The sequence below is a fragment of the Zootermopsis nevadensis genome, unplaced genomic scaffold (assembly GCF_977971745.1).
Source record: "Zootermopsis nevadensis isolate Lab colony 2312 unplaced genomic scaffold, Znev_1.0 Znev_ptg000028l, whole genome shotgun sequence".
Lineage (NCBI taxonomy): Eukaryota > Metazoa > Arthropoda > Insecta > Blattodea > Termopsidae > Zootermopsis > Zootermopsis nevadensis.
The window spans coordinates 19,337,888-19,354,924 of NW_028259160.1; the positions used below are offsets into that span (position 1 = coordinate 19,337,888).

The 17,037-nt window shown below is 43.9% G+C and overlaps 1 pseudogene across 1 annotated transcript; it reads right to left on the bottom strand.

The window, feature by feature from the left end:
* Nucleotides 1–1,324: 1,324 nt before the first annotated feature.
* On the bottom strand, nucleotides 1,325–14,086 carry LOC147872407 (kelch-like protein 10; annotated as a pseudogene). The gene is made up of 10 exons (XR_015537377.1): nucleotides 14,001–14,086; nucleotides 12,218–12,399; nucleotides 11,234–11,485; nucleotides 9,983–10,254; nucleotides 7,345–7,589; nucleotides 6,381–6,550; nucleotides 5,892–6,040; nucleotides 5,192–5,350; nucleotides 3,761–3,968; nucleotides 1,325–2,394 (listed from the first exon to the last, which is right to left on the bottom strand). The product of XR_015537377.1 is annotated as a kelch-like protein 10 (transcript).
* Between the last annotated feature and the right edge of the window lie 2,951 nt (nucleotides 14,087–17,037).

The following is a 17,037-nucleotide window of genomic DNA, read 5'->3' on the forward strand; positions in this document are numbered from 1 at the left end:
ACTAATTTTATCATTGTAAAAATCGTTGATTGTCATCGTCGAAAACTCCAACCAATGCATGGGATACCTTTCGTATCAGATTTAATATTTCTCACGTCTGCCTGTGGATTGTCTCATCTGCTCTAGTTATCTGATTTACAAGATCACGCTTATGCTTCAGCATGGTCATTTTCGTGTCTGCCTCATTAATCGTTGTTCGATAATCAGTCACATTCACCCAAAGCTTACCATCACACCTATCACAATATCCCAGAGTTAATTGAGTGTCCTTATCTGTCAATTGAAATTCTCGCTCGCGTTCTTGCTGTATATTTACATACGTCATCACCTTCCATTTGCTGCTGTCTTGCGTCTTGCATCTGCCCGATGTTCAGAGTAAAGTTCTGGAGCCTTCGGAACATTCTGTACGCCAGTGACGCGCAACCGATCTGCCGCGAAATGTTCACCTCATATTGCCTCGTCTTCAGTTTCACTGCGTATCAAACTTATTTGCTCAACAGAGCAGGCACAAGTGTCACACTGACTATCAATTGAATGTAAACGTCCTACTTATTCACACTTATTACCTTTTTGAAGTTAAATTAGTACCATATAATATACAAATAATTCTTTGCTCTCCTCTCTAAGATTTAAATACTCAACAAAGTTCATTGTGATTTGAGCTCGTAAAACGTTTTAAGGCTTTTATAGACAATAGTGTAATTTATCCCCAAATTTTTATAAATGTAATGTCTTTTATCTGCGGTCGCATTCCTCAATACTTCAGTTAAATACTGTTACACTATGTAGATGTTCTCTTAATTTTATTTCGACTGTAAATGGAAACCACATAGCTATTAAATGGATTATTAATTTTCATAATAGTTAATTATTTATGTCTAGGTTTATTTTACTGGATTACTGGGAACTACCAATTCTTCAAGTGCATGAGCAATGCGGGTCCCAACTTTTCATTGACTTGATCTATGGACATTCCGTAGGACTCCTTGGACGAGGGATCGGCCCTTCGCTAGGCCTCTACTGTACACAGGAAAGCACAACACAGAAAAACGCTGACAAACATCCATGGCTTGAGTGGAATTCGAACCCACGGTCCCAGCGACCAAGCGGCAGAAGGCCCACGCGGTCACTGCGGTCCCCCAGTTTTATTTTAGATTAATATTTTCTCTTCTTACATCCGCTGTTTGTAAATGACGGTCACATTCCATAAAAATATTCCACATGCAGTGGGATCTTTGGGTCGAAGGACAATGATTTGAATACTGTGAAATAATTACACATAATCTATACGTAAAAATATGAATGACTATCTTTAATTTTAAATGACTACACATACATAGGAAATATTATATTTTAATTTATTCAAATAATGAATATATTTAAAACAAACAACATAATAATAAGTATGGATAATCATGAACTTGAAATGGAAAAGTTTTCGGTTGGGTTGTCATAAACCATCTATCACCCCCCACAACATACAAAATGGGGTTGGTGTGCCGCCATGACTCTTCGAAAATTTTCAGTGTGCCGCGAGTGTAGAAAGGTTGCGCTACGATGTCGAGGCAATCGTAACCCGGTATTGCACACAGTGCAGTAAACGCCAGAGCCCATATCTGCAGTTGCACATGAAAAGGTTGCAATAAGTTGGCTTGCACCTTCATTCCTTTGATCGTTTTACTTCCAGTATTACATTAGGGTCGTCTATTCTCTTAATTCTATCTTTTCATTACCCTGAGACAGTTTGTTCTGCTGGCATTTCGCCCTATTACAGTCTTCTGTGTCGTTCTTTATTCCCTCCCAGGAGACCGACTACCGTATTCTACGACAGGTCCGATTCATGCATTTCTTGTATAATGTAAATCCGAAACGTGGGCAACTGCACAGATTCCAACTTCAATGTGCGTCTGCATCGGAGCTGCTGCAGTAGCGACTGTACCCGCCGAGTGGCCACGAGGGACAGCGACTTTTTAAAGACACGTCGGTAAGGACGCGAGGTGCCTCGAGAAGCCTGAATTGGCTCCTTCAGGTTATTCTAATCTACCGCCGGGAACTTACTTCAGATTCAGTGGCAAGCCCTCAGGTGTCAACGTACAAATGACACACCGAAACAATTAGCCATCGCACAGGATGAAGTGAACTTCAGTGAAGTTCCTTTTGTCTTGAACACGTAAGAAGGCGCTTCCTCAATGGTAATCGTCGGCGATGTCATGGTTTTTCTGTCTTCCCAGTCGTCTTCGACTGTCAGAGCATCCAACAACGTCCAGCTATCTGCCATTCCTCATACAGCAACCGATCCCTGTGTTTGTAAATGTAGTCGCAGGCATTGGGAAGTCCCTTGACCACACAGGCCGACATCCCATTTCTATATGTAGTCATGTTCGCAACCTCGCACTTGCAGTTTGAGAAAAATTAAGAGTGAAAAGAAGCAAGGTTATACGTCATGTAAACCCGAAAATAATTAAGCCCCTCATGGGAAAAAGAATTATTGAGACCTTCATATTCACCCTTATTTATTTTTCTTTTAAATTACTATTACGTATAATAACAACTATTTTCTTCAAAAATGTGTTTTTGTGGTTCTAAGATGTCTTTGAAATGTGGTGTTGCAGAAGATTACCATCAATACACTGAACTGCCCGTCAAACTAACATCTCTATATTGAATGAGCTTAGAATAGCGTATCGCTGGTCTTCCAAGAGCTATGACCGAATCCTGCGATATTTTAGGTGCATTATGCGAAGAGAAAGTGGCCTAGAAGAACTGGTCGTGGAAGGCAAAGTCCAGGGTTAAAGGTCACGAGGAAGATTCCCGGCAAGATGGATCGATCAAGTGAGCGTGCTCACTGGAAATCCGCTCAGAGACGCCACTACAAAAGCACTGGACAGGGAAGAATGGCGGATCCCGCAATTCGAGGTCACGACGAAGAATAAGATGTCTGCGGTGTCGAATAATTCCGAAGCCATTATCTTTGGATTGAGGCAGAAGGGACATCGAAGCCCGACACTTAAATCTTCTAGATTTTTCCCAGTCAACCTCCAACTGAAATTCCCCAAGCACGACTTTTGTGTCTACTTCCCGTACTCGTATCGCCACCGGCCCAGATTCTGATCTAGACCGCATTTCATGATCCGTTTTAATAGTATCTTCCCATCGAAACATACCTTAGTACCAATTGCGTCGGTGGGTTCTAATCTGTATGATCATAACAAATTGCCCACTTTTAACAATTAAGTTAGAAAATTAATTGTTCGTCCGACAGAAAACATTCCTGGAGAGGGACTTTCGGCGTAACAAGATTAAGAAAAGAGACTAAAACAAATACAAAGAACTCGGGATGGATGCAAAATGTCGCTAAATTTCAGGCCTGCAAGTGGCCAAATACCGAGATTATTACGGCGGCGTCGATGTGCCGAGCCCCGAAAGTGTGTCCATGATCAAAGAAACTTCGTCTGTGGTCTTCTTATCGGCACAGTTAATGTTTACGTCCGCTTAGCATTACTCAGCCATCTGCAGCTTGGATTTAATGACCGAACGCGATCGAAACATTGTTCTGCCCGCTCTCACTGCAACACACAACCCCCGAGCACGTTTCGCGGGCGGCTTATAAAGCCGAGATGATTCAAGCAGCAAACGTCTCTGAAACGTCGGAAAATTTCTAAGAGCCCACAAGGCCAAAACAATCCATAGGACTGGACACCTTGATCGAAACTCATTCATGCTTCACAAGTTATAGTTTGTGAAAAGATCCTAAACAAACCATTCATTTCTGCTGACGTCGAAACACTCCACTCGGCAAGTGCTGATTTCGTTAATGAAACCACCGATGGCGTAGATGGTGTCGTCAATCACTTGAAGCGCGAAGTCACCACGTGGAATAAGCAGGTGGGAGATCTCGGTCCACGTGTCCGTTTCTGGGTCGTAATTCTCGCCACTGCTCGTAGCGCGAGAACGTTGGATATATCCTCCTGCGGGTACAAATGTTCTGTGTTAAGTCTGCCGAACGAAACGTGTTCCAAGTCCTTGCCGATAATTATGACTCCCTCAAATGGTGAAGAAATTTCTAGCCTTAAAATGGAACCAGAATGTTCATTACCATGTTCGCAAAATTACATCATTCGACCGTTCTGACGTATGTTATTATTTTCTAAAATCACTTTTAATATTATCCTCCTATTTACGTGGTCTCTTCCCTTCAGGTTCTTTGGTTAAAACTTCGCATTTATCTATATTCCATGCATGCTACACACTCAGCCAACGTCGTCATATGGTTTTATGCTCCCAAAATATGAAATTCGGTCAAAGTAATGAATGAATCAACGAAACAAAAATGTATAAAGCCACATGAGTAAGAACCGAGATAAATTCACTCGTTTTTGCAATGTTCATGTTTATAACGGCAACAAAATGAAGAATAAAATGTCTATGATGGAGCACACTTTATCTTCCTTATAGCTCGATTAGTGAACAATGGAATTTATGAAATACGCAAATCACAGTTCTGTAGTTCATTTATGCAGCACGCCATTACAAGAAGATTGTCCTGAACTATGCAGTGTCTCGGAAGTCACCGAACTCAAGTTTAATGCCATGTTCAATATGCATATTGGATTATAGTTACGTATTAAGCTTATAATTACACAGTCGAAACATGCGTTGAAAGAATTCCGAACACACGCGTAAACAACGGAATCCGTTTCAACACGTTCCCAGGCAATCTGACGACTGACGAGTGACTCCGTCGAATTTCCAAAATTATTTTGTACCTCAGCAATTGCCACGCCCGTTAACTGCTACATACGACTGTGTCCGAAAACACTGTTCAACAATAAACACCTTGCATTGTTGAAAACGTAATTTGTTGCACAAACCGCCGAATAAATAGCACGGGATTCAAAGAAACCGCTTCAAACAACGCGGGCGCTGTAGGGAGACGAGGAGACGAGGCCAGTGTTGCCACGCACGGCAAAATGAAATTTACCTCCCACGCTTAACAAAATATGTTGACTATTGAGGCACACTATAATAGAAATACAAGAAAAGATTGTGTGTTGTTGTATTTAGTGGTCTTTGTGGAGAAAGTTGTCGAAATCGCGATACACAAATCATATAATAAGAGGTTAAAATTGTTGACAAATTAATTCCGTAAATGAAGGAGAAAAATATTGCTTGCAAAGTCGAAAATTCTTACCTACGGCGTACACACTGCCGTGGTAGGCGACGCAAGACAGGCCGCTGCGAGTTGCAGACATCGGGGAAATGTTAGTCCATAGGTTCGTCTGTGGGTCGTACACCTCCGCTGAGGCCAAATATTGTTGGCCGCTGTTTCCACCAACGACGTAGATTTTATCTGTAAAGAGAGACCAGCTATATGACACAAATGGTATCATATATTTGAGATGGGCTGAGTAAATGTACCGATCCGTACGTAGTGCAAATGTGGGACAATTTGTAGTTGTGATTGCGCAAAGATTCTGCATTTAATGTCTTAGCAACTGTAAGTAAATCGCTTCCGCTGTTCATTTGTTTCTTTTATTCTATGCTGTGTGCTCTAAATATAATCATGTAATTAAAGTAATTAGCCTGTCGAATGAAATGATTTTATTGGGCGAAAAGAGAAGGATAAGAATGCAACATAAACAACATGAAGTGTGTACGACAGGCAATTGTTCTGTGCTCCATTCTGTCGCCAGCTTCTCACTTCCGATCAGAATTATATTTGAAACGTTGTTCATTGCAGAAAATACGTTCAAGACTTCGATCTAATTCTATAAAATAGTTCCTCTTGGTCCGTTATTGGGTCTTACTGCGCTCTATCACCCGCAGGTGTAACTGGACTCTACCTCTCAGTTCTGATAGCCTCGCATTCTGTTTCACGAGATTCGCTTTACCTTTGAGTGCGGTCGCACTTGCGTCGGATCGATTCGTGTTCATAGAAGCGATCATCGACCACTGGTTCGTCCTGTAGTCGTATCGCTCGGCCACACTGAGGTAGCCTCTGAAACCAAAGAGTACAGACGTTGATATGCTTCACTCTCCTCTGACTTTGAAGCTCATTTATTGCTCACACAAATACATTCTCTTTCGCAGAACCTCACTCTGCACTCTTTATTGCTGAATCGTAATTCAAATGAGTTAGCAAGAAAATCTTATTTACCTAAAACCTGGAGAAACTAAGAACGAAATTAGTAACTGGCTTCTATTCGAGTTTTTACGAAGACCAACATTGGTGCAAGTGTACTTAATTGCACTGTACTGAATGCTCCTGTTTGTGAGCGGTACAGGTTATAGCCATTGCACACACATAATTCTTGACTAGCAGAACAACTATCAGCTTTTCAAGGAGGACGGAATTCGTTAGTCTTTGAGTTGTGTCTTACCTCCGGTCATTCATCGGCCCCACCTCGTGCCATGTCTTCGTAACTGCGTTGAAACGGCGGACTGAGCTCAAGAATTGCACGCCGTCAGAACCACCGATGACGTAAATGTTAAATCCGACTACCGCCGTGCCGTGTTTGCCTCGCGGTCCTGTCGGGTCGTTTTCCTGCATCTACAACAACGACATAATACGGGCATGTAATTCTTTTGTTCGTGAGGTCCACTCTTGGTTAAGTTTTTACCTACGATTCTGGACAACCAAGGGAGAAGAGGTAAAGCCTCCTACAGTGGACGAATATTGTTACACCGTGCCGGCTGCCCCGACCTACGGACGCCAGAAACGTCGTGAGAAATTAATGCAAAGCAACGGTGAAATTGTGGCTAATGTTTTCTTGAAGTCTGTGAGTAGCTGATAGCGTATACATTTGTTACATGAGGCTTTCACGGTGCTGAAGACAGCGGTTGGTGACGAGGGCTTTAACAACGCGAAGCTGGAGGCAGTACGTTCCTCGGAAACAATTAAATTACGTACCAATTCACACGGCGGTACTACCCAAAAAAACAGCATTCTCGCTCCTCAGTACTTACGTAATTTATAAAATTGAAAATAATAATGTTGGACAATAATAATTTCGTTTAAGGTCCAAACTCACCAGACAAGTTGTTATAACGTTTCATGTAGGACGATTGTAGTAAATGTTGTATTTGGAGAAACTAAATATATTTCGTGGACTCCAATTTGAAAACATTTCACATACGAGAAACTTTTATTTAATTTATTTATTCGATTTAATTCTCGTGCCTGTAACTTATTTAAAAAAAATCCAATGAAATGGAAATAAATTAAGGCGAAAAAATTGGCAAAGAGAGTTCGAATACTTGTAATGAAATAAGAAAAAACAATTTTAAGTGGCGGAAATAAGCAAAGAGACATTATTCAACAAGGAGCATTTGTGTGGAGCTCACCTTAATTCATCGGTCTGCCCGCGTGTCGTATGTTTCCATGGTATCAGCGATAGCTCCCGCGGTCCACCCTCCAATAACAAAGAGAATGTCATGAGGGATTCGCGGGATGGCAAACCTTGGGGTCAGAAATTCCCTGTCTTTCGCCAAGATCGTTTCTAAGTCGTGCAGAAACTTCAGCGTCTCTTCGATCACGAGTCTGCATGACTCATTTTCCCTCACATATGGATGATGTCTTATCTGTTTAACAGCGCAATGTAAACCTTATAAACGTTTAAGAAAAGATAGTGTGAATCTTTAGAGGTGTCATTAATGACGAAAACGGTTTTGGTTGCGAAAACCCACCGAAAACGATTATGGCTTACACAGAAGAAGAAATTTCTTGTTTTACGTAATGTCGCTCTCACTAGTGTACAGGTTACAGAGAGTAGGGAAAACAATGTTAAAATCGATCTTACGGAATTCAATTGAAAAACATTTCAATTGCAAGTAAGATCTGTATTTTGAGTTGCATTCAAAAAAATTATATTTATTTATTTATTTATGGGAGAGACCCCATGCGAACTGCTTACTTCGATCGTCTTTAGTTGATAACTATGATTCAACGTCAACGTAGCGTGAAACGAAATTTATAAAAACTTAGTTCTACAGTGAATAAAAGGTAAAAGGATGAATAAATAGTTCTTTGGAATAATACATGCAAACACACTAACACGTGTGCATATATATATATATATATATATATATATATATATATATATATATATATGGATGCTACCCAAACTTTCAGGGAATTTGCTCATAAAGAAAATTGCTTATCATAACTCCAAATTTCCACCGTCTCCTTCGAAGTAGTCCCCTTGTGCATGAATGCAGCAATCCCAGCGTTTTGTCCATGATTCCATGCATCCCTGGAAGTCTTCAAGTGTGAGCGTTTTAAACACCTAATGCGATTCTGCCTGGATCTCCTCAGTTGTGTTCAAAACGACGGCCTTTCAATCAAAATTTAATTTTGGGGAACAGGAAAAAAATCGCAGGGGCGAGGTCAGGCGAATAGGGTGGATGGGAAATCACTGACGTGTTTTTGGAAGCCAAAAACTGCCGAACAACGAGCGATGTGTGGGCGGGCGCGTTGTCGTGGTGGAGAACCCAGCTGTTATTTTCCAACTTTTCCGGACGTTTGCGCCTAATGCTCGTAGCCGCTTAAAATCTTCACAATAAAACTTCCCGTTGACAGTTTGACCTGGGGGGACAAATTCCCTGTGGACAATGCCTTGGATTTCAAAGAAAACGATCAACATGGACTTCACATTTTTGCGAACTTGACGTGCTTTTGGCCGCGGTGAATTGGGCGACGACTGCTGCTTAGTCTCAGGGTCATGACTCATCACCGGTTATGACCTTGGAGATGAAGTTGGGGTCATCTCTGGCTTCATCTTTGAGTTCAGTGCAGACAGCAAAGCGATGTTCTTTTTGGTCGCCGCTCAGCAGTCTCGGCACAAATTTTTCATCAGTGGGTCTCATATTCAAATCGTCTGACAAGATGCGTTGCACGGACCCGTATGATATTCCTACGATCGCACAAACATCACGGATTGTTCGTCCACGATCTGCAACCATAGCCTCTCGCACTTTCGCGTTGTTCTCCGGTGTTGTGCTTGTCGATGGTCGTCCTGAACGCTCATCGTCGTCGACAGACGTTCGTCCATCCTTAAAGCGTTTGTACTTTGATTCATAGCGTTCTCACCAAATGCTTCCACAAGTATGCGGTGGGTTTCTACAGCAGTTTTTTAAGCTTAAAGCAAAGTTTAATACAGATTCTTTGCTTCTTAAAATCTGCCATTTATGCAGGTTTAAAAAATTGCCGAACCACTACAACACAACGTTACAAAAACGCACGACACTCAATAACGCGGCCTCTCTCCTTCACGGCTGTCGGCACACTAATTTACTAAGGGTACTGCTCGCCCCATCTAGCGACGACAGGCCATTCCACAACCTGTTCGCGCGTGGAATTCAAATTTCCCGAACTTTTGGGTAGCACCTCGTGTATATATATATATATATATATATATATCAGTCAGTATAGTGACTAGCTACGGGCTGGACGACCGGGGTTCGATCCCCGACGGGGGCAGAGGATCTTTCCTCTAGCCTCTGTGTCCAGACCGGCTCTGGGGCCCACCCAACCTCCACTACAATGGGTACCGGGGGGTCCTTTCCCGGGGGTAAAGCCGGCCGGGGTGTGACGCTGACCACTCACCCCCATCTAGTACTGAGGTCAAGAATGAGTAGCAGCTATACCTCCACTCCCCCCAAGCGCCTATATGGCGTAGAGTGGGACAGCTTTACTTTACTTTTACTTTACTATATATATTATTATATATTATATACACATCACACACATGCAAAAATGAGAAGCTAGCAGTTTATATGAACCTATTGTTTGAGAACGTAAAAGAAAACCGCGAAGCGGATGTATTCAACAGATAACCAAGAAATCAAGGTCGCCTGGATATTTCAGACGTTCCCGAATTGTTACATGCAGAGGACAGACTGGTTGACAGATGATGAAGCCAGCAAACGCAATTATTAATTACGAACGCGTCTGAAAGTGGATTTGGACTTGTGTGCTTTCCCTGCATGTAATCCTTGTCGAGTAGTCCCAGCCTGAAGTTCTTCATGAGCTCTGCGATGTGTCCTTTTCTGTTTTCTGCGTCGTGGTCGATCCAACGGAGTATGCAGTCCCACACAAGTTTCTCGTCCTTGACGTTCAGATCATCCGCCCCGATAATCGCCTGCAGCTCCTCTACTGACATTTCCAGCAGTTCCTCGCTCTGCTGAGACAAATGAGCGAAGTGGCGCGAAACGAAGCTGCGAGCGTGAGATTCAAGGCCGGCGCAAGAGTGACACCTGCGGCAGTGAGAATAAGAACGGGCTCATGAGCTCCTTCGAAATCTTATCGAACTAAAACACTGAAGCTAGAACTGAAGTCTAAAGTGCTTCCACACCACAGAATTTCGCCGCCATCCTTTACCAAAAACCCTTTGAAATCCGGATGAACGAATGAACGAGAACGTGGAGATGAAGTAGTGACAGACCCTTCATTTAACTGGGAGGAAGAGGGAAGTTTACGACGGTGAAGGTCCCCAGGCAGAGCCCGCTGGTCCTTCTAGTAAAGGCAGGTTAACGAGAAGGCAAGACGTTTGAAAGTGAAGGAGGCGGAGATATGAAAATTAGAGCGAGGAGAAAATTTGAGCAGAGGGTCGAACTGCATTCGACTTGAATTTTTATTCCGGCATTGACCTCAGGAAGTTGGCATTTGATAAAATTTTGTGGTTCGTATGCTGGGGGTGGGCAAATTATGTTGGGATTTTGTAATTGATAGTGGCAAGTCTGTACGAGAGTAATGCAGAAAGAAAGGAATTCGGAAGGAGACCAAGAAAATTATAACCCTGCTGCAAGTCGTCATTCACGTTTTACTTGATGAAATTAATCATCACATTTCGCCCATCTCGTGTTTCGAGCCGTGGCTACAGTTTCACCAGGTATGCAACCAGTCGAGTTATGACGGCCAAAAGCTCGAAGTTTTTGGCTGTTTGTGGACCAACCAAATAACACGTATTAAAAAAGCAAAATGTATTTCAGAAAAGGCTTCAGGTGCAAGGTTTTTCTCAGGTGCATAGAAGTAAACAACCTATAAAATGATGAATAGATGGAACAACAATTCTTATAATCTAGAAATAGACCTGACCAAGACCGTATTATCACATTTCCAGTCCTAAGACCAAATTCCCATCTCTTACTCAGCAAGTGACTGGTCTCGGAATAATAAAGTTGATTTTGTAACGAAGGCTAGCGTTCCAGAAAATGACCAATGAACATCAATTACCTTGCGAAAGGCATGATGGCGATGCAATTACCAAGATTCATCGTGTTCTGGAGAAATTGACAGCAGAGCTGAAGAACGCCTAGCACGCACAAGTAGTCGGACGCTACGAGCAGCTGACGCACGTTTCCACATTTAATATCCACCTTCCTTGTGTAAACGTAGTCCAATATCTGAGCCATGATATCCGAGCTGACTCCGTGCAAGAGAACGTCAGTCTGCTCGTGGGCGTGCATTGTCGTGGTGAAGAGGTTCCTGAAACGTCACGAAGCAGCCGTTAATATACACTCACAGGGCTTCTGCTCCCTTGACGCGGTCTGAGTTTTAGGAAGTGCTGACAGAAATTCGTAACAGAAAAACATTAATTTTATTACTGTTAATAATTAACGTAGTCAAAAAGTAATGTATAATTTTGTTAAATTCTGTTGTGTGGTGAATGAATTTTTATTTTATGCAAATACTTTCCATACGTTATGTGTGAGGGCCTGTGCACGCACGCACACAGAGATCGATATATCGAAGGATTTTAGGTTCTCGCGGAGGTGAGTACGAAGAAGGCTGACAGACTTCACGGCGCTACAAACGAGCAGACAGCCATCTTGGTAATAGATGATTTAGTGGCATCGCATATATCAGCATATATCTCTGGCTTTGCATTGCAATGATAGATCATTATTGTACAAAGCGAAGGCCCCCTGAATGAGTGTTCTGTCATAAAACCCCTTGCCGATAAACAATTGAAGATATATTTTAGTGTTTGTACATTGAGGCAACTGCCCCATAACCAGGGAGTAACATTACACAGCGCAACAATCCACCGCCGTGAGAACCTGACGTCTCACCATAATAGATAAATTACAACTTATAAATAGTCATGTACAAAAAAAATATATCAAATTTCACTTTCTAATTGATGTCTGCTACGTTATGAAGTCCCGTTATGTCCTAATTTCACGCGTTTACAACTTAAACATTAAATACACAAACCTGAAATATTCGTTACGCATCGAGAGAATCACTCATGAAAAACGCCGCCATCTTCCAAACCTCAAGACCGCGTCACACAATAGGTCCATCTGTCTCAAGTCATTCAGAGAGGACAACGCTTCGGTGCATATGCACCTGCTATCTTGCAAAGAACAGCAGCTTTATTGCTCTAACTCCATTTCCTGAAAAATAGTAGTCAATTGTTTTAACGGGATTTTTATCTTATCATTGACATGCCTGCTTATCAACTGTGAGTGTATGACAACATGGCATTGAGAAGAATATTTGGTCCTACCTGAGAATACGTAAAATTCCACAAAGTGGATCTTTGTAATTGGCATTTTTTCTCAGGTTATAAAATCAAGGATGATGAGATGGGTGAGGCATGTAGTACAAACACAAGAGACAAGCAATCCAACGTTTCTTTCGGAAAACCCGAAAGGAAGAGACTATTTCGGAAACCCAAATACTGGTATGATGATAATATTAAAATTGACACTAGGTAAATGCATTTGAGGATACGGACTGACTTCATATGCTTCAGGATATGGTCCAGGTCCGGGGTCTGTAGTAATCTTGGTAATCAAATATCGGCTTCCTTAAAAGCGAAACATTTGATTAAATGCGCTGCTTTTAGATTCTCAAGCAGGACGTGGCTCCGTGGCGTCAGTTTGTTTGCTAGTTATAGAAATGCCTATCGAGATTGAATACGATTTTAGCAATCGCTAAACAGAACCGCGAAGCTCTACATGTGAAAAATAGATGCAATATCATGTAATACGTCACGTGTTTCATTGTTCACCCCAGGTGAAAATTTTATAGAGTGTGAAGTATCAATGCGATACATTTTTATTAATATTCTAGGCTACTGAACACATCTTACACTTTAAAATTTTAAATTGTTAATTATTTACTAGAACATTATTTTACTATAAATGATGCCGTAAACTAATAGAAGTCAGTCTGGTTTAATTTGAAATTGTATAAGAAGAAATATGAGGTTAATTTTCTTACAATTGTTCATAAGTATCAATGAAAGCATGTAAATATGTTGAAAAATGATAATAACATTAAAATTCAGGGTATACGCAAAAGAATGGCGCGGTTTCAAATTTGGAAAGCTGGTTGTTACCCCAACTGAATACCAATTATGACGATTACATTCTACAACTGGACGGAGCTCCCCCCCATTTTCACTGGAATTTACGAGTACTTCTCAATCGTGTTTTTCCACAGCGCTGGATCGGACGTGCTGCTGCAAATGGAGACTACAACCTTCTCCCTTGGCCACCCCGTTCACCAGATCTTACACCGTTCGATTTCTTTCCTTGGGGGTTCGTTAAAGACAGCGTTTATGTACCACCATTGCCCACGTCCATCCATGAACTTCATGCCCAGATAACGCATGCACTGCGGGCCATTACAGCGGAAATGCTACACTGGGTCTGGGATGAGTTTGATTACCGTGTGGATGTGTGTAGTGTGACCCAGGGTGCACACATTGAAGGATTGTAATTAACGCATGAGAAACGTGGACAGTTGCCGCCACTGACGGTGTATGTTGTGCCCGTGTAAGGTGAGAAATAATTGTTTTATTAACTTTTGAAACTGCACCATTCTTTTGTGTATACCCTGAATAGCAACACTTTGCCTAACTCTTCGTTCAAGGGGGGGGGGGGGGGAGAGAACTCGATGACCACCCGCAATAAATAATTTAATTAAAAATGAAATGCAGAGAGTGGAAGACAGTATTCAAAATGTCTTAATAACTCACATAACTTACCTTATATTTATTCTGAATAGTTTTAACAGCACAAAAGTATGTTGTCTACTACGCGTTTTATCTACAAGCGATTCACAGCTCTGTTCTTTCCACACTAACAAAGGCCGATTGTTGACGCCAATATATTCCAATACAACAATGCCGACGAAACCTATGACGCAACAATTAGTAAAGGTGTGGAATGCAATACGGTTTATACAGGATATTATACTGCATGTATAAGAAATGAGAAATGAGCCTTATGGCATGCTCAGCCAATATTGTTGCAGGTGCGGTTTAGAAATTCTAATACTTTTTCTTGCATTGTTGCAGACGCAGGTGTTCGTATAAAAGCTGACCATTGTCGATCCATATTTACTCATTGTTGGTAATTGAAAAAATACAAACTGTATTCTTCTTCTTCCCTGGCGCTACATTTCAAAGTTGAACCTTGGCCTCTGCAATCTTTCACCTCCATCCGAGGCTAAGCTTGAAGTTTCGAAACAATTATTTTTTAAGGAATGAGGTTGTCAGCCTCACGCCCAACCCTAAGCAATCCTGAGGGAGTGATTTTATCTGTCAGGTTTGTCTCCCTTAGCTGGCCAGTCCCAATTTTTAAGCGTCGGGAACTCGCTTGTTTGTCCTTGCAACACAGCCGTAAAAACGTTGCCTGGGATTCATGACTTGGACGTGCATGCATCGGACTAGGTAGGAATGAATGGCATTTCCCGATTTTTAATGATACATATCTGCCAGCAGGATATGTACTCTCGAGGCCACATACTAACACTTTGGCTCTAACAAAAGAATTACTCTGTTATCATTTCGTCCCATTCCATCTTAAATGTAAAAAGTCAATTTTTAGTATTAAATGTTTTCTCTATAAGGAAATTTAAAAATAATGAGAAGAGGCTTGAAAAAAAATTGTAATTTCATTTTCCCTTATTTAAAAATAACGTCGTGTTTTTTATAGCAGCGAAGTGCAGGGCAGGGCAGGGAAGGGCAAGGCAAGGCAAGGCACGTCAAGGCAAAGCAAGTCAAGGCAAGGCAAGGCAAGGCAAGGCAAGGGAAGGCAAGGCAAGGCAGGGCTGGGCATGGCAGGGCGGGGCAGGACATGTCAGGGCATGGCAGGGCAGGGAAGGGGGGGAAAGGGCAGGGCAGGGCAAGGTAGAAGAGGGCAGGGCAGGACAGGCAGGGCATGCAAGGCAGGGCAGGGCAAGGCAAGGCAAGGCAGGGCAGGGCAGGGCAGAGAGGGCAGGGCAGGGCAGGGCAATGCAAGGCAAGGCAACGCAAGGAAACGCAAGGCAAGGCAAGGCAAGACCAGGCATTAAAAGTCAAGGAAATGCAAGGCGACGCAAGGCAAGGCAAGGCGAGGCGAGGCGAGGCAAGGCAAGGCAAGGCAAGGCAAGGCAAGGCAAGGAAGGGCAGGGCAGTGTAGGGCAGGGCAAGGTAGGGCACGGCAGGGCAAAACAGGGCAGGAAAGGGCAGTTCCGGGAAGGGAAGGGCAGGTCAAGGAAGAGCAAGGCAAGAGAATTCAAGACAAGGCAAGGCAAGACAGGGCAGGGCATGGCAGGGCAGGGCAAAGCAGGGCAGGGCAGAGCAGGGTAAGGCAGGGCAGGGCAAGGCAGGGTAGGGCAAGGACGGGCAGGGCAGGGCAATGTAGGGCAGGGCAGGGCAGGTCAGGGCAGGGCAGTGCAGGGCAGGGTAGGGCAGGGCAGGACAGGGCAGGGCAGTTCCGGGAAGGGCAGAGCAGGTCAAGGAATGGCAAGGCAAGAGAATTCAAGGCAAGGCAAAAGAAGGCAAGGCAAGGCAGGGAAGGGCAAGGCAGGGCAGGGCAGGGCAGGGCAGGACAGGGCATGACAGGGCAGGACAGGGCAGGTCAGGGCAGGATAGGATAGGGCAGTTCCGGGAAAGGCAAAGCAGGTCAAGGAAGGGAAAGGAAGTTCAGGGCAAGGCAGGGTAGGGCAAGGCAAGGCAAGGCAAGGCAAGGCAAGGCAGGGCAAGGCAGGACAGGGCAAGGCAGGGCAGGGCAGGGCAGGGCAAGGCAGGGCAAGGCAGGTAGGGCAAGGCAGGACAGGGCAGGGCAGGACAGAGCAAGGCAACACAATTCAAAGCAAATCAAGGCAAGGCAAGACAAGGCAAGCAAGTCAAGGCAAGGCAAGGCAAGAAAATACAAGGCAAGGCAACGCAAGAGAAAGCAGGGCAGGGCAGAGCAAGGCAAGGGAAGGCAAGGCAAGGCAAGGCAAGGCAAGGCAAGGCAGGGCAGGGCAGGGTATGCAGGGCAAGTCAAGGAAGGGCAAGACAAGTGAATTCAAAGCAAGGCAGAGCAAGGCAGATCACGGCAGGCAGGGCAGTGCCGTGCACGGCAGGACAAGGCGGGGTAAGACAAGGCAAGGCAACACAAGGCAAGGCAAGGCAAGACAAGGCAAGCAAGTCAAGTCATTGCAAGGAAAGGTATTACAAGGCAAGGCATGGCAAGACAGGGCAGGGCAGTGTAGGGCAGGGTAAATTAGGGCAGGGCAGGGCAGGGCAAGACAGGGCATTGCCGTGCACGGCAGGGCAAGGCGGGGCAAGACAGGGTAAGGCAACACAAGGCAAGGCAAAGCAAGGCCAGGCAAGATAAGGCAAGCAAGGCAAGGCAAGCCAAGGCAAAGCAAGGCAAGACAAGGCAGGGCAGGGCAGGGCAGGGCAAATTAGAGCAGGGCAGGTCAGGGCAGGGCAAGACAGGGCAGTTCCGGGAGGGGGAAAGCAAGAGAATTCAAGGCAAGGCAGGGCAAGGCAGATCAGGGCAGGAAGGCAGTGCCGTGCACGGCAGAGCAAAGGCGGGGCAAGACAGGGCAAGGCAACATAAGGCAAATCAAAGAAAGGCAAGGTAAGACCAGGCAAGCAAGACAAGGCAAGGCAAGGCAAGGCAATACAAGGCAAGGCAATACAAGGCAAGGCAATGCAAGACAACGCAAGGCAAAGAAGGGCAGGGCAGAGCAACGCAAGTGAAGGCAAGGCAAAGCAAGGCAAGGCAAGGCAAAGCGAGGTAAGGCAAGGCAAGGCAAGGCTAGGC